The 18,426-nt window shown below is 43.5% G+C and overlaps 1 protein-coding gene across 1 annotated transcript in view; it reads left to right on the forward strand.

Annotated features, from left to right (window-relative positions):
* The first annotated feature begins 2,364 nt into the window (after window positions 1-2,364).
* Window positions 2,365-18,426, forward strand: part of RARB (retinoic acid receptor beta) — a 699,713-nt gene continuing 683,651 nt past the window's right edge. Inside the window, exon 1 of the mRNA XM_072950739.1 lies at window positions 2,365-2,426. The gene's annotated coding sequence lies outside the window, so the exon portion shown is untranslated. The remainder of the gene's footprint in view (window positions 2,427-18,426) is intronic.

Genomic DNA, 18,426 nt, shown 5'->3' on the forward strand with positions numbered 1-18,426 from the left:
TTAGTGGTTTCCCCTGGGAGCGCTTTCTTAGGAAATGGCACATAACTCCCCATTCGGGCCTGCTCTTTGGGAACCTGACACGCCATTGGATGAGAATGGAGCTCAGCCCACTGCTGCCCTTGGGATAGTTTAAGGCGTCAACTTGACCGGTTCCCTAGATGCCCAGATTTTTGATTAAACATGACTTGTACATGTGTCTGTGAAGGTGTTTCTGGAAGAGACTGGCATTTGAACTGGGGAACTGAGCAAAGCAGAAGGCATTCCTCAATGTGAGTGAATAGAACAAAAGGGTGGAGGAATAAAGAATCTGTCCTCTCTCCGCCTGAGTGCTGGAGTTGGGACTTACTTCCAACATCTCCTGCCGTCAGGCTCCTAGTTCTCAGGCCTTCACACTCTAACTGGAATCTATATCTTCAGTTCTCCAGCTGTCAGGCCTTAGAACTCCACCACGGGCTCTCCTGGGCCTCCAGCTTGCAGACAGGAGATGGTGGGCCTTCTCAGCCTCCGTAAGCATGTGAGCCAGTTCCTTAGCATACATCTTGGTCTGTACATCTACATCTGTGTCTGTACCTCCTACATCCCCTGTTGGTTCTGTTTCTCTGGAGAACCTGCACTTAGGCTCATCCCCTCTTTACTCTGCCATCTCTCCCCAGTTTTCCTTTTGATTACTTTCTAAGGCCTGAGTAGCAGTTTATGTTCATTTTCTCCCTCCCTGCCTGGTCTCCTTTCCTCCCTTCCTTTCTCCCTCCATTCTTTCTTTGTCTTTTTTTTCCCCCTTCTTCTTTGATCTCCCGTCTAGAATAAGCCCTGTGATGCCAGATTTCAAGTCCTTTGTCTCACAGCACTCATGGAATTTTGGGGGGAGGCTGAATTGTTTTAGATTCTTTCATGGACTAATCCTCTTGATAACAATGCTCCCCTCCCACACTTTCATTAGTTAAAATGGAAATGCTATTACTGCTGAGCGCAGGTTGTCATCTTTTATGAAAAGGGAATATGAGGAGGGCAGAGAAGAGGGCTCTCGAAGGCCCACTGGCTCTGGATATCACTGTCGGGTCTTCCTCGTGGAATCAGACTTCCAGCTTCCAAATCTACCCAAAATAAGGGTGCAAAGCCAGAACTGATTCCTGGAGCTAGCAGTGGAAGTCAAGGGAGCCCCTTAGGTTCTCCCCTGGTGAGCCGTCATCAGTTCCTCTGGTGTTTTATGATACCTGAAGCTCTGGAAAGCAGAGGAGAGAAAAAGATCGGGGAACTCACTACCAACACAATAGTGATATGACTTCCGTTGGGTACTTAGAGTTTGAGCCAAGTGATGCCTTGGGAAGTTGAAACAAGACGCCTGGACAACAGTCGTGTAATTAAAATAGCTACATTGGCAGGAGAGGGCTCCCCCTGTCTCTGATACACAGCATTCATGAATGGAAGTGCTCAGCTTCCCGGTGGCTCTCCTTTGGAACTTGCTCATCCATTACTGGGGTAATGATTTTCCGTCTGGGCAACAGCAAAGCCAAAGGCCTATTACACAGGCAACATAAAGTTAAAAAGACATTATGGATAAAACGTTGGCTCTGGCAGGCTTTTGCCAACTCTTCTCCAGAGAAGATTGCCTGGTGCCGACACGTGTTTATTACAGTTAATAATGTTTACATAATTCTTCCTTGAGCTCATTAGAGCTGTCAGATCAGAAGTAAATGCGTTCCCCTCTCTGTTTATCTCTAAAGACTTCCCAGTCAATAAAGCAAGATGAATGACATCCAGGGCACAGAGGTACTCTTTGGCTGCGCAAACGCTGCCAAGTTAAACCCTCGGTCCGGGTGGGCTCCTGGTCTAATCAGTCCCTTAGTTCTTGAGCAAGAGAGCAGTGCTTCTCCAGTGTTAAACTGGCGTGATGATTCTTGGAATAGACCCAAGAGCTTGTTAAAACACTTACTGCTAGGCCTCCCCTAGCGATTCTGAATCAGTTGATCCGGGGTGGGGCCCAGAAATTTGCATTTCTAGCAAGCTTTCAGGTGATGCTACAAATGCACAGCCCATACTCACTTGTTCTAGAGGTCACCTACAATCATCTTGCTTGCTTATTGGGGAGGGGGTACCCCTGGACAATTCGGAAGCATACTGGCCTATGGGATGCAGCTGCAGCAGCAGCAGCAGCGGCGGCGGCGACGCAGCAGTGGCAGCAGCGGGAGCGGCGGCAGCAGCTGCCGGGGTCGCCACAGCTCGCGCGCAAACCCCACTGGGCCCGTGCGGCTCCGCGCGGTGGTCGGGCAGCGTGGAGGGGCGGGGCCTGGTGCCGGGGGCGGGGCCTGGTGCCGGGGGCGGGGCGCAGAGAGCCGGGCTCCCACTGTCTGCTCTCCGCCGCCGCGGCAGGGGCTGAGGGCACAGCCAGCGGGCGGCGCGCCGCGGACTCCGAGGCAGCCCGCCGAAAGGTAAAGCCAGGAGAGCGCGCTGGCGGGTCTTCCTGCCCGGCAGCTGCTGTCTAAGCCCCGGAGCGTCCGGCCCCCAAAACTGGGTCTGGGCTCCCAGGGCATTTGCATTGCATCCTGGCTGCTGAGCCAGGGTTTTGCGTGCACCGGGCCGGGGCCGGGGCGGGAGGTTTTGGGTCTGCAGCGGGAGCCTGCGGTCATCCCAGGACATGCGGGCTCGTAGACAACTTTCCGCAGCGGTCCTACTCTAAGTTCCCTTTATTGCTATTGTCTTAGCGCCTCGCGTCTGACAGTCTCCCCGGACTCCAGCTTTGTTCTCACCAGGCCAAACCCTCGATCCCCTAAGGGCGTGAACCCGGGAGTCCCTGGCAAGTTGCACCTGCCAGCCGCATCTACCCAGGCTCCCTTCTCATCCCTGCCAGACCCAGTGCACACTAGGGCTGGGCACCTCGAGACCCGGCGCCCACGCGGCCAAGGCTTTTCGCTCATTCCCCTGTGTGGTCTGGGATCGGGGCTTGGTTGTCAGACCTCCCGGATGCGCGTGATTTGGGGCTGGAGAGAGGGCGAGAAAAAGTTTGGAGCCTCGGTTAGGGCTAGGGAGCCGGCAGCTCTCGGCAGCACATGGCACGAGTTGGAAAGAGCGCTAAGGGCTTGGCGCCAGGCAGAGGGACTCGGTACCGAGAGACTGTACCTCCAGGGCTGAGGCTCCAAGCCTGGACTGTCAGCAGAGATGAGAGGCTTGTTGTGTACGCTCATTAGCAGGAAAAGGCTGTGTAATTGCAGAGAAGATGAGAGAAAAAGAGAGAGGAAGAGGGAGATACTTGGGGTATAGATATATAATTGCAGCGAACCCAGTGCACAATTTTTCCCCCTCCGGATATTTTGGGAGAACTAGGTACCGGATGTCTTCTTGTACGCGAACTCCCAGGGTAGTGGTGGAGGTGGGTGGGGGGATAAGTTTTCTCCAGTGCTAGAGCTGGTTTTGAAAGCGAACAGGTGACGAGAGACTTCGTGTGTGCGTGTGTGTGTGTGTGTGTGTGTGTGTGTGCGTGCGTGTGTGTCTGCGCGCGCAGCGGCGAGGGATGCTGGACCGCCCGCCGAGCCTCATCCCCGCCTTCTCGGTCGCCCTTCCAGCTCGAGACAGCGGTGTGAGTTTTCCTGCCACTCCCCGCCTAAAGCTGGCAGGCGAGAGGCGAAGTGATGGTCGCGGAGTAAAGCAGACAAAGGGTGCACTTGGCCGACCCTCCGAGGGCGAGGCGGCTGGTGTGTGTGTGTGTATGTGTGTGTGTGTGTGTGTGTGTATTGGGTGGGGGGGTCGTTTCTTTCCTGCCAGCTAGGGAGAAAACACTGGTAAAAGGAGGATGAGGTACACACCAGAGAAAAGCGAGGCGGGGCCCAGGAGAAAAAACCGTGCGGGAGGAAGAAGAGAGCAGAGCTTTAAAAACACCTTGCCCGATTAGCTGTAAAATTATAAATTAGTTTTCAGAAGAGATGCGGGATGCGGAGGCTAAAATTTTAGAGGATGGGGACTCAGTAAGTTTGGCTAATAAAGGTATTTTAGTGAGCGATGTTAAAGTAAGTCTGAAACCTTCGCCCAAGTTTATTGCTTGTTTTAGATAATCTCCTTTGACACATCTTTCCAGCACCTACTCTGGAAGTACCTTTTGACTGTCAGAAAGAAGTAAAAGGCGTATATACACAAATAAAATGCAGCTAAAATGAAGTTTAAATGAAGCTTTGAGTAGGATTAAATGGCTTGTGTAACTGCTGCATGTTGCTAAAGTACTGTCAGGACTATAAAATAGCCAGACAAAAATAAAGGAAAAAATAATTGTAACAAGAAAATGAAGGCTTTACAAGAACTTCGGTAATGAACACATAACAATTGATGGTATGATGCAGTAATTATTTTCGTATTTACGCCATTAACGATTGTAATTTAACGTTAATGTCCTGGTATTTTATTCCTTCTCATTTGCAGACAAAAGCACATCTGAGACACCATCAGGGAGTAATTTGGTAATATAAAGTCATGAATAGAAAACACTAAACCATGCTCAGAACTCTGACAACATAAAGCGTGAAACAAAATAACCTCATTTGCTGTTTATTATCTGTCTTTATAATTCTGTTTACCATCATTTGCATAAATGAATTGCTAAATTGTATAGTATATCCCTTTTAGAAAAAAAAATACTTGATGCTTATAGAATTACTGGGAGGGGGGAGAATACTAGTAGGCAATCCTTATATTACTGTATAGCACAGGGAAATATACACAAAATGTTGTGATAAATCACAGAGAAAAAAATGTGACAATGAGTGTGTATATGTCCATGAATGACTGAAAAATTGTGCTGAACACTGGAATTTGACACAACACTGTAAAATGATTATGAATCAATAAAAAATGTAAAAAAAAATTTAAAAAAGCATGAAAAGGATTTTTAAGAAACTTTGTGGGATTAGAAACTGGCTGGAAATAATCAGAATGCAAATTCAACCTTTAGGCATCTTTATTTAATTTAACTTGGTCAAGTACTTTTAACAATATATGTAATTAGTTAATGGGCAGACACTAAATTTCTTTCCTAGCTAATCTTAACCCAACCAAAGTACTCTACCTTGCATCATGAAGCAATTTTTGTTAATCTGGAAGAGTCTTTTTTTTCTTTTTCTATTCAAACTTTCAAAGGGTAAAATTTCTGAAATGAAGGGAGAGGTTTATTGAAGGAAGGGCAAAACAAAATTTTTTCCCCAGAAATTTAAGTTATTAACATTTTGAGACAAACATCAGAGTTTATACATTTTAAAGCTATTATTAATTATTTTAACCTTAGAATCCTTGCTGAAACTGCTTTACTCATATGATAAAGGGCTGTGGAGTAACATGCCAGCAAAACAGCTGAGCAAACGTGTAGTGGTTGGGAGAAATCAGTCCATCATATGAATGTTTAAAAAAAAAATCCATTTATTCTTGCCATGCACACAAAATATCACAGTGATTGAATGCACCTGTTCCTTTCCATACAAATATGCTGTTCTTATGTGGAACAGCACAATGAAATTGGTATTACCTGAGAATGGATTCCATGTGGGAATAAGAAACTCATATGTATTTTAAGTGTAGAGGGGGAAGAAAGAGTAAATGACAAGCAAACTGTTCATTATCGTGGAGACTGGTGATTGTGAAAGATCAGGGCAAGTTCTTACAGTTTTGCAATCCTGTGAACAAAGCAGGTTTTGAATATGGGTTTAATTATTATATTCTTCCTTAAAGAAAGTCTCTGTTTCTCTGTTATCACTTTAATATTCCCAATAGTTCAAAGGCCACCCAATTTCTCTGTATTTCTATTGTTCTTTATACCATTGTTCTTTAGGGAAGTTCTCTATTTTTCTTTGTTGTAAAGGGTAAAATATGACTGCTGGTTATTTCATTCATTTCTGTGACATGCATTTACTAAGTATCCATTATTAGCTACCAGATATATTGTACTAGGTGCCAAGGATTCAAAGATGAGTTAGACTCAGTCCCTGTGCTTAGAAAGTGAGGGAGAGAGTTCTGTAGATAAACAAATGAGGTAAAATGTAACCAGTGGCAGTCTGCCCTAGGGATGAAATAGATTGGGTTCAGCTTTCAGCGCTGCCTCTCACTGTGAGAACTTGTGCTAAAGTTTTAAATCTCTCTGAGCCTCAGTTTTCTCATCGGGTAAGTGGGGGAAATCATACTCTCTAGATTACAGAGTTGTGAAGATGACATGTTAACATACTTTAATGCTTTCCGTTTTCAAAACAAACCCTGGATCTGATACTTCTCAGCATCCCTTACGCCGTTTCTCTGCTCCTTGCTGCCATCAAGTTTCTGGTGATGCTAGTCTATGTGAGCTTACTTCACTTCCTCTCCCCTTTACCGTCCATCCCACACCCACATGGCTTCCCCCTCTACCACTTATGGAAACATCTTTTGAGATCAGCAGTGACCCCTGTGTGGTCAGACCCCGTGAACTACATTTTTCCTCAACGCCTTGGAGCATTTGAAAGAGTTGATTCATCCCTTTTAGTTCATAAGCTAGTTTCTCTTGGCATCAGTGCCTTTGGTGGCTTCTATGACACTATATATTTGCAATTAAAGCTTATTAAGCTTTAATTATTTCTCAGTCGGCTCCTCCTTCATTACTTGTCTCTGAATGGAGGTTGGACATTTGTCCAACCTTGTGGCTCCAGCCTAGGCCCTCTTCTTATATCTCCATCCCACACCCAGAGGAAGTTCTATCAATAAAGAAAGTTTAAAAAGTAAGCTTAAGTAATCATAATTTTGAACAATCTATTTTTTTCTTTTGGCCAACAGAGTGCACTTAATCAAAGGTTAATCTAGAAATACAATTAAGAGACTGAGCATCAAGCATATTAAGTGTTGGTACACAGATTTTTTTTGACAAAAAACAGAAAATGAAAGCAAAATAAGTGGAGTGAGGTGTACCATTGGTGCCAGCTCTAGAACTGTTTGTTTTCTAGTCTCCCCCTCTTTTGGCTAGAAGGCCGCATTCTTAGCAAAATGGGCATCCTTGAGTCTACTTCTCTTTGGAGTCACTGCATTTATGAGTAATAAGGTTTTACTTCAACAGGGTAGCATTTTCTAAAGATAGAGGCATTTTCATTTCCAAAAGTAGCACAGGAATGCAAGGAAGGTTCAATTGAAAGTGTTCATTTTATTCTCTGTAAGTCTGATGTTGTTGACCTTGGCTTTTCTTTTTGGATTACAGTGGGCTGTAAACTAAGCCTGTTAGTAATTCTCCTTTCTCTTTGTCTTCTTCTCTCATCCTCTCTCTTCTCTTCTACTGTTCCTTTCTCCCCCTTCAGGGTTTCCTTTTTACTTCTTCAGTTTCTCTTAGTCCTTTCCTTTCTTTCTCCTGTCCCTCATCTTTTTTATTGCATTTCTTTACCATCCTTAGATAAGCAAAAACAGACAACACAGAGAGATCTACATGAGCTTTTGGCCTGGCCATTACCACCATTAGAGGATTTAATCTACCACATGCCCCCTGCCTTTTGTATTTAGTGGTCTTTGCATTCATCCTTTGGAACTTATCTCAAGAACCTTAACATTCTTGCCTCTGTCAACAAATAGACATATAAGAGGTGGAAGAAAGGGATTAATGAAATGATTTGTGGATCCATAGTACCATACTCTAGAATGATCTCTTTCCAGTAAGGAGCCTTTACCACCAGGTGATATAAAGGTGGCATCCCTACTTCCTGGGCTTGGGTAGTGTTTATGTCCATCTTCACAGTGATGATGACAATGGAATAATGGTTTAAATGATGGTAACTAATATGTACAGAGGTGATTGCTCTGTGCCAGACTGTGCTAAATGCTTGTTACATATTGTTTTGTGCATTCCTCACTCCTAGTAGGCCCACATTACAGATGAGGAAACAGACTAAATAAGGTTAAATTACTTGATCAAAGGTTGCAGGGCTCAAAATATGGGGGCAGCAACTCAGTTCTTCTTAGCTGCTGTGCTCTGTGATGTAGCAATGCTCAGGTGCTACATCTGTGAATACCTTCATAGTGATAGGTAGCAGCTGGAATTCCCAGAAGCCATAGTATAGTGTCTGCTCTAACACGGACACACCACAAAGAAACGATGGGTGGGAAGAATGGCATTTGTTGGTCGTGTGGGCTGAAGCTGTAATGGGAGGTCAGGTTAGTAAATCTTAGGGTGAGAACCTTCATAGGAAAGCATGGTAACAGCAGACCATGTTCCTCTCTCTCTCTAGTGTGGCTCCTGGGGAAGCCTGAAAACCAGAGAGATTTTCAGGGTGGGATGACCTATGCGTCATAGCTTTGGAAGAACCTTAAGAGATATAAGTGACTTCTTCCTCTTCTTTCTTTCCAAGGCAACTCACATTTAAATTTTGGAATAAACATGCTATAATTTGTCTTTAGGGAGACTGAATGGTACAAAACACCAGGTTTGAGCAGCGGAGAAACATGATGGCATTGTGGAGGTGAAATGAGCCTTGACCAAGGAATGAGCACAACAGGACCTTCTCTTCTGGAAGTGGAGGTGGTCTCTCTGATTCTTTGGAGATGAAATGCTCTGGATGCTATGGATGCTATGCATGGGGAGGGACTAAGTACGAAGGAGGCAATCGATTTTGAGTGTCTTACACGGGCTTCCAAGTTGAAGCCTGGATTCTGATGCAGCTCATTCCACAACCTAGTTTGAACTGTATGAGAACGCGGGCAGTCAAAAAAACAGGATTCTTCCAACAGCTTCCTGACTGGTGACGTTGTTTCTATCCTCGCCTCACATAGTTGATAGATTGGCCTTATTCAAAATGTTAATCAGAATAACACACTTCCCTTGTGAGGGTCCTCCCATAGCATCCTAATTGTCTCTCTTATTAAAAACCCAAGACCTTGCAGGGGCCCAGGAGGCTTTTCATGATCTGCCCCCCTGTTATCCTTCTGACCTCATCCTCTGGCCTATTTTGTTGAATAAATGAATGACTTTTGAGTGAACCAGGGACTATTCAAGATGCTTAATGGTGTCTTTTGAACAAATAAAGAAGGAAACCCTTGCTGTTTAAATGGAGACACTAGAAAAGTTAAGGTTTGGAAGGAAAGGCATAGGGACATTTTAGTGAGTGGATGAATGAGAATAAAAGTAGTATATCAGAACTGCTGGATGCTAACCTAGAGTTTCCATCATTTATTTATTCTTCATTTAATTAAGTATTTATTGAGACTCTACTGTGTACCAGGCACTGATGTAAAGGCTGGCTGTCCATCAGTGAACCAGAAGGCAAAGTCACTGGCCTCTTGTGGCTGACATTCTACTAGGAGACATAGATTACAGTAAAGTAGACAAATGAAGCAATAATTTCAGATAACAGAACGTCCTATAAAGAAACATGTAGCATAGAGTTGGAGGGAGGGGAGGTTTAATTACAGATCCCACACCCTCTAGATTTTTAACCTCGAGTGATGTGGTCCTCTGTCTCCCCTCTCCTGTACTGAAAATGATACTCAAGGATGCATACAGTTTAAATAGTTGTGTACAGTGTGAATACATGATCTTGTCTTCCTGGAGATTTTTTTCACTAGTAGCATAAGGGTTACTTTTAAAATATTCTTTGAAAAACAAACAATTTAACAAAAGAAGGTCCCAGATTGGTGGCTCCTGTGAATCAACTTTGCATTTCATTTTAAACCTGTAGCAAATGTTTCACTGATACAATGACAATTGTAGGATTCTTTTGATAAACAACATAATGAAGATGCCATACATGGAGTAGAGAGCATTCCTCACACAGCAATACATTCAACGTTATAGTTAAAAGAGATCATTCTGACAAAACTTAAATTGAAGAGGCTCAATTTTCATGTGATTTATCATTACTTAATTTTCTCAGTACCAATTCTGGCCCTTTATTTTCTGGTTTGTGTGAATTCATTACGGCAGTGGTAGAAAACAAATTCAGGCTCCAAATCAATAAGTTTGGCTTAGAAACATAGATGATTAAGGATGAGGTTAATGATTGACAGCAGAGAAATGGTGATCGCTATGGACGAAGCATTCAGAGCCTTTCTAATGCCACCCACTAGGGTCACTGGTGACCAAGGGGCCTTTATTAGTTTTCCATCACTGCCTGAATAAATTAACACAAACTTAGTGGCTGAAAACATCACAAATTTATTATTGCATAGCCTCTGTAGGTGAGAAGTCCAGGCAGGCCTGGCTGGATATTCTGCTTAGGGTCTCACAAGGCCCAAAATCCAGGGGTGGCCAGCCTGGCTTTTATCTGGAAAGAATTTGCTTCTAGGCTCACTCATGTGGTTGGGAGAATTCAGTTCCATGTGGTTGTGGAACTGAGGTCCTCACTTCCTTGTGGACTGTCAACTGGGAATCAGGCTCAACTTCTGGAGGCATTTCTTGGCTCATGGACCCTTCCATCTTCAAAACCAGCAAGAGTGGGCTCAGTCCTCCTCACGCATCAAATCTCTCTGACTCTCTTTCCCCATATCTCTCCGGCCTCCAGCCAGAGAAAGTTCTCTGCTTCATAAGGGTTCATGTGCTTAGACTGAGCCCACACAGATAATCCAGGATAATCTCCCATTTCAGGGTCAGCTGATGAGTGACCTTAATTACATCTGCAACGTCCCCTTTCCCAAGTCAGGTAACATGTTCACAGGAGTGACATTAGACAGCAGGGGCCAGAACTTTGTCTACCTTGGGAATATCCTTGTCAACTGAGACAGACCAGATGAGCTGGCAAGGAGGTTGGCTTGAACCCTCTCCACTTTTGGGGAAGGAGAAAATGCTGTTCTTTTAGTACGTTTTGTATAAGAGCCACTGCAGATTACAGACAGTACTAAAACAAAACAAAACAAAACCCGATTATGTAATTTTGTGAGACACGGCCTCCAAAAAGCAAGCTAGAGAAAACAAGGAAATGTTCTTGTCCTGTGGTAGAACATTCAAAGGCCTGCAGGGGTCAGAGTCAAGAAGACAGGCAGCCCAGTTCCAGGTACTGGCTTCGCTCCGAAGCAGTTTCAGCCTCCTGTTGACAAATGTCTGACTTGAAATGATGGTTTAGAAATATGGAATTTTGTGTGGGTCTGGAAATCTGTGTAAAATCTCCAGGGTTGTTGTTATTTTTTTTTAATGCCAACTAAAGCAAACTTAAAAATAATCTTAGCACCCAAACTTAATATATTGGGGGACTCAATTTGGCACATGGGCTGCCAGTTAGCAATTTACGGTTTTACTCATACTGGGTGAAGTCCATGTGCGAGTGAAAAAGGTATTTAATATGGTGGAAAATACTTGTGTAGGAACTGGCATTGAGAAAGATGTTAAAGTGTTCCAGGGTACTAAGGCTAGGAAATTTTGGGCTTCCAGATGTGACAGTGTGACTTAATGATCTACTTTTATTAACCTACAGTAAAAAACAAAACAAAACAAAAACCCCCTACCTTCCCCCCAAAAAACCCAGGGAGATAATTAATGCCATAATTGTGTTTCCAGAGTGATTAACCCTACCCAAGTGTCTAGAATACCACTTTTTCTTAGTTGATACTCCTCAGGTTTGCATAAACAAAAGGGATCAGGAAAAATGTGATGAATTATTCCCTGAATTTGAAGGAGTGTGAAGGAACAGTTTGGATAATCCATGCACAGATCCCAGTCTGTAGAAAATTATATTTGTCTTCAGGGATAGGGAGAATATCTTTTTAAAACACTGATTTAAAAGAAAAATTTATATTTACAATGTATCAAAGGGCATAAGGAGGCCCAGACATTTTATTCTACAGATTGAGTTTGAGGTTCACAAGGTTTTTATAAATATCTCCATCTGGGTAGGAACAGAGGCGATAGGATGGTGTAATTGTTGAGAGAACAGCAATATGAGTCAAACTAAGTGGACTTTGAATTCAGACTCGGTTTCCTCACTTGCAAAATGGGATCATCAACACTGAGCTCAGAGGTGGTGGTGAAGATTAAATGGACTGATGCATTTAAAGCACTTGGGTTCTTATTACGTGATTCTAGATTGGGGCAGCCAGTATTTTATCCACCACCATCAATTCATGCTGTGGATTTAAAAATGACAGAACGTGTAACTGCCCACATAGCACCAGTGTTTACCTGCCCTGTAGCAAATGAAGTGAGCATGTAAAGGCATGGTAGAGTTAGAATTCCAACACTGGGTTGAAGTTTCATCTCTTCTTGGCCGCTTGCTGCCTTTGTTGAGGTGGATGGAGGGTTTCCTTTTTCCCAGAAATTCCCAGCATGGAGTCTTGCTGTGGTTTCATAGCAACACTTTTGGATTCTGTGTCCAAGGACCTGGATCCAGGCACTGCCTTTACAGCATTCCAGCTGGAGGAATATGGGAAAAGACACACATCATCTGGGCTTTAGACTCCTTTTGTATCAAATAGAAAAACCAAGGTTTCTTATTCATGATGAGCTGAAAAGGATTGCTGGAGGCAATGTACATAAATACTATATATGGATTTGAAGTCTAAATGGCTAGCATTTGCTGCTTTACCTACTGGGCCATTTTCTTTGGTCTGGCATGAGTAAGAGGAAAAGAAAAATGTGAAAATGGAGCACAAGTGTGAAGATGACACCCAGCACAGCCACTACAGAATCATTTAATAAACATTTATTGAGCATCTATCCTGTTTCAGCTTTGCTGGGTGTTGGGGATAAAAACAAAATGACACACACAAGCCAGTGACGTGGTGCCTGTGCTCCTGGAGGTTGTGTTCTAGCTGGGAAGATAAACATCGTAATGCACTGTAGTACACATGCTGACTCAGGCTCTTGCAAAGGGTTTTGGAGAGCAGTGGGGGCAGCAGTGTGGGGAGAGACTCTAGGAAAACATTTTAAGTGAAATATTATGATAATATTTTCTAGCTGGAGATTGGTATTTAAAGATGCTCTAAAAGACAAAAAAAAAAATCAAACAAAATCAAATGTTTGCCAACTTGCTTTCTTGAACTTTAGTTACTCAGTTGAGCAAGTTCATTGATATTTTCCCAGTCCTTCCACCTCAGGTCATATATTTCTAAGGTCATATTACATGAGATTTCAAAATAGAATTAGACAAAAAGAAATTTACCTGCCGTAGCCCTAGTGGTAACATCAACATTGATTGTACACAAAAAGACAAATGCAAACCCTGTTCTTTGGCCGTGGCACATGGCCATGAACTTGTAATTGGTCAGAATTACCGCCTAGATGACAGTTACAGTAACTTTCTCAAAATGCTGTCATGAGTCAGAAAGGCTGTTCCAGAAGGTGTGTTGTAGTTTTGATGACTGTGAAATACCATAAAGTATTTTAGCAAGGTCAAGCTTAGAACTAGATTTCAAAGACAAAAAAATTAAACCAAATTTATAGTAACCCCTTAAATCAAAATTAAATGCTATTGTGTCCTCACATTTTAGATGAGTAGAAAAAGTAGACTGACAGCATGCAAGTGAATTACATAATTCTAATACTAATAATCCTTTATAATTTAACAAATAACAACTAATAAAATAACTTACTATTAGTAAAATCATTAGCAAGTATTTTATAACTATAAATAGGAGTTTTTAATGGATTGTAATAGGTTTAGAAACAATTAAAGTAGAGAAATTTTATAAATTGTTATTTAAAATGTATTTATTAATGTATATGTTTCGTGAGTTTCATATTTATTGTCTTTTATATTATTACATGGAGCTAAACATGAATGAACCTATTGGAAAATGGCTTTTTCGAGTTTTAATAATCAGAAGACAGAAAATATATTCCTGAACCTTTGTTTTTAATTGATGTGGTCTATTTTCGTGCTCCAAAGGCCTAATGATGCATTAAGAATGCCCCATTTTTGTTGGTTCGATTTTCTATTGAGCAACAGTCCTGAGAGTAATAGGATGAAGCAGGGGGAGGAAAGACTGAGAACTGCCCAAGTCTGGCTACAGTTATGGAAATAAGCAAATGATAAGAAATAATTCAGGTCACTTTCATTTTTAGTTCTTATCAGAGATTCATTGTATTTAGATATAAAACACTGAAACTATTCCATTATAAATTCAAAGCTATAGTTAGATCAGCATATTAAAACAAACTTCAAAATGGAGTTATTTTATCATTTTGAGTTATTCCCATATGGAAGAAGTGCCAATTGGGCTGCAAATTATAGAGGATTATCTTCTCACCTTATAAGCATTAGTAATATGAGTATTATTTTGTGAGGAATTTGATTTGGGGGCTGAGAGAGTGATCTCATTAGCACCAGACTCCCTTGGCTAATAATCTCATGACTATGGGATATATATTAAATCCTTTTCTATTTATATTCTTTGGCAGGCCATAATTCATTGTTATTGTGGAGATTTTGCTAAGTAATAGTTCTCCTGAGAAATCGTGGGTGCTTTCTGAGGTCATGATTCCCTGGGAGCTTAAAGAGCGGGCCATTTGCGTCCTCTCTCCTGTTAAGAACCCACTCTGTACCCATTTTCTTTACACATACTTAATTTGCAAGGTTTCTGACACTCCTTTCTTCCAAGAGTGATATATCACTCTTTATTTTGTGAAATAAAATTGATTAGAGGAAACAATAAACATAATTCTTTAAGCGTGAAACCCAATATATTGTGAAAACTTGGCTGGGCTACCCTGGCAATCGTCATACGCTGGTTCTCTGGAGACTGCTGGGCTGGGGCCGAGGCCTCCTGGTAAACCGTCCTCACAGTATTTCTTCTTATGCCGGAAGGAGTTTCACCCTTGGCCTTTATTGTTACTGTTTCATTCTGGCACGATAAAAATCCATCACATTCCAGATACTGATACCTGTTCATTGCTGTCGGGTCATTGCCAGAAGGTGAAAACCCGCTAATGCGGTGCTGGGTTGCTGTTTTTAAATATCTGTCTAGAGGTTTTAATGATAGCTATGTTTTCAACAATTGGATTAATTGAGCAGTGCTGCTGAGTGGAGAGTCATCTATTAGATAGTACTGGGTTTCAGGGGCCACATGAAAGGCAACTCATTTTAAAATCTGTGGACTTCAAACAATCTATTTCCAGGCAGAAGTCAGACTAAATGGATGAGGGAACAATGTGTGTGTGGGGGGGAGGCAAAATGTGGATTTTTAAAGATTTAGAGACTTCATTTCAGATCTTACCTTTACTAGCTCTGGGGCTGCAGACAAGTCACATTACTCTGAATTTAAGCCTTCTCACCTGGGAAAGAGATGTCGTAGCTCCTACCTTGAGGATTTCTGGAATTTACATAGGCAAAGAACCTGGCATCTCATAGACTCATCATACAAGGTGAATCGCATATGCTCATTGGCTTATAGGCAAACGTAGACTTGAAGACCTACCTCCTACCTGCCCACACAACAGCAGACTCATGTTTCCAGTCAGCATGAAGACCAGGTAAACCTTTCACCACTTGGAGTTTGGTCCTTAGAGAAGCAGCATCAGCATCACCTGAGAGCTGGTGAGAAATGCAGAGTCTCAGGCCTGACCCCAGACCTGCTGAGTCAGAAGCTGTGTTTTAACAAGGTCCCCGGGTGGTTGTGCCCGTGGCCAAGTTTGAGGAGTGCTGGCATTTCCCTCCTAACAATGCTGAGCTGCTGCGATCTATGTCATTCGCGTCTCCTCACCACTCACCTGTTGTCTGGTGATGCTGGGGGGACAGGCACATGCAAGGCATTCCCCCAGCACCTGTCCGTGGGGGGCAGATGAACTCAGTTCCCAGTCCCTACACATCCAGGGGACAGCCCTCAGCATCGGGTCTGGCACAAGGAGAACCTCAATAAATGTTTATTGGGTGAAATCAAGCCGCCAATAGGCAGACAAGCAGAGTCTCCCATCTGTTCTGCAGACGCACAGCAGCCCTCGGAGGGCCTGGAGAGAGACAGATGTGCTTGCGGTCCTTGCCAGGAGGCATTACCCAAGCCCGGCAGGGAGGAGGGCTTGGCTCACTGCCGCTCCTGCCAGGAGATCTGCAGAGCTTGGGAGAGTCTGTTGGATGTGTGTGGTGGGAACAAAGGGAGCGCCTGTTCTTCTTCCAGTGCCCTGCACGGCCGGGGGGCGCCTCTGTGCTTTGGGAGCAGTTTTCTTCTGATGATAGTCTTTCTTGCTCAGAAGGGACAGAGGAGTATACACTGGCATCTTACAGTTTCCCGTCTGTGACTGACAGGCCTGGGTCTCAGCACTTCTCTATTGGTTCCAAATTTCAAAGTTGCTGGGTACCGGCTGGCATAGGGTATGGTTGCAGTAGGGTAACTGGGGAGCTGGTTTTGTCCGGACAGCGGTGGAGTTGAGGAGAGAGATTGCTGCCTTGTGTGCAGGCAGGAACAGGGAACTAGGCTCCTAAAGGTTTGGGAAATTGATTGTATTGCATAATCTTGGGCAAATCAAATGTGTCATATTCCTCATGTTCCTGTAACATTGTGATAAGTATCACTTTATCAGCTATACCCAGGGTATAGTTCCGTGAAGTTCACCCCAAGGTCCCTGGACCCTAGAGGTCCGGAACACCTCTCCCCAGCTCCCAGAGGGTTAATTCTCTAATGCTCCTCTTTTCCCTCCTCCCAAGGCCAGTCTTGGCCACACTGTCAAGTCAGGAGACTTCTTTTGGGGACCACCCCACCTCCCTTCCTGACTCTGCTCTAACCTTAGAAATCTGGTAAGCTCGTAATGACCGTCTTCATCTTCAGCAAACTCCTGCTCCAACCTTGCCGCACAATCTCTTCCTGTTCCTCTCTCCAATGATCAAAGCTCTTATTTACCCAGTGTGGCCGATCTCAGGTGGGAGTTAGGAGGGAAACAACCAGATGCATGCACATAAAAGAGTAGACTCTCCCTTAATTATTTGAAGGATATTTTTTTCTTTCTAACCTGGATGGAATATTTATTCATGGGAACTTGCATCAACCTGAGTGACATTTAAAGTAGCAGACAGCAAATTTTGGGGTAAAGAGGACATTGATCAGTATAATAGTTTGGCTAATACCAGCTACAATAGCAGACAAATCCCCACATTTCAATGGCTTAATAAGTTAAACTTTATGTTACATGTAGGTAACATTGTAATGATGACACACCTCAGCTGGGAGAAACCGTGGTGAGAAGGGTGGCTCCAGGCATTCAGGGATCCAGGTGGACAAAGGCCTGCTGTCTTCCATGTGTGCTTTCCTGGGCTGCCCTGGGTATTGGCAACCAGTTGGCAGTTTGGGCAAGAGAGAGTGGATCATGGCTGGGATGTATTTATGGGGTGAAGCTGGAGGAGGTATGCATGTTTTATGCTTACCTTCCACTGTCAAAAGCTGCAACACGTGGCCAAGCTTAACTGCAAAGGAGCTGGGAAATGCAGCCTAGCTTGGTGCCAGGTTTGGTGATTCATCATTGCTGCCATCCACATAGAAACTGCCCTGTTCATTTTTCCTCTTCTGCAACTTCTCAGAGAGGTTCAGCATTCCCTCCCTCTCTTGAGAGTCAACTGTGCAGCAAAAAGCTCTCCTCCACCCACCTGAAGAGCAAAAATAGAATCTTGGCATGCCTCATTTTGACGATCGCCAACAATTAAGCCAGTCTCGATTTCCTGTATTTCACAAGCACGTTTCGAGAATTGATAAATGATTTTAGGAGATTATCATCCCTCTGATCATTGTCTTTGTCCTGTGCCTTTACAGTTTACATGGTGTAGGCACAGACTAATACACCTGGGTGAGGCAGAGTGCTTTTTATTATCCGACCCATCATGAGAAGAAGCGGAGATACACACAGGTTAAAAGACATTTTCTGTCCAATACAACAGGGTCCCGCTTCCAACACCCTTTCCTTTATTACAATTTTTAAAAAGCTGGAATGAAAAGATGTGATACAATAATTTAAAAAAATTAATGTGCTGGCTCTGGAATCTACCTGCTGAATGACTTTGGGCAAGTTAATTAGCCACTCTGTGTCTTCAATTCCCTAAAATTGAGACTAATCATAATAGCTACCTCCTAGGCTGGTTACCGAAGGCTAATCTACATTCCTGATGCACCATGAAGCCAAAGAAACTGAAACGTTGAAGTTTGGAGCAGAGAAAGGTTTATTGGAGGGCCAAGCAAGGAGGACGGGGTGGCTCACACCCCAAAAAACCCCAAACTCCTCGAAGAGTTTCAGCAAAGCTTATTTAAAGGGAGAGAGGTCACAGGTACACGATCAGCTCATGTGCAGTTCTCTGGTTAATGTTGAGGTAACAGGGCGGTCAACATTGTCAACCCCTAGGTGCCAGTGGGTCTGGGGGACATATGCTCTTGATCATCTGTGGTCTTCCACCACCAGACAACCAATAACCATCACAGGGAAGAAATTAACTACTTGATGATTGAGAGCACGTGGCCCCCAGACCTTCTGGCGCCTAGGGGTTGACAGCGTTGGCCACCCTGTTACCTCCACATCAACCAGTCAGAGAATTGTGCATGAGCTAATCACGT

The sequence above is a fragment of the Vicugna pacos genome, chromosome 1, assembly GCF_048564905.1.
Source record: "Vicugna pacos chromosome 1, VicPac4, whole genome shotgun sequence".
Lineage (NCBI taxonomy): Eukaryota > Metazoa > Chordata > Mammalia > Artiodactyla > Camelidae > Vicugna > Vicugna pacos.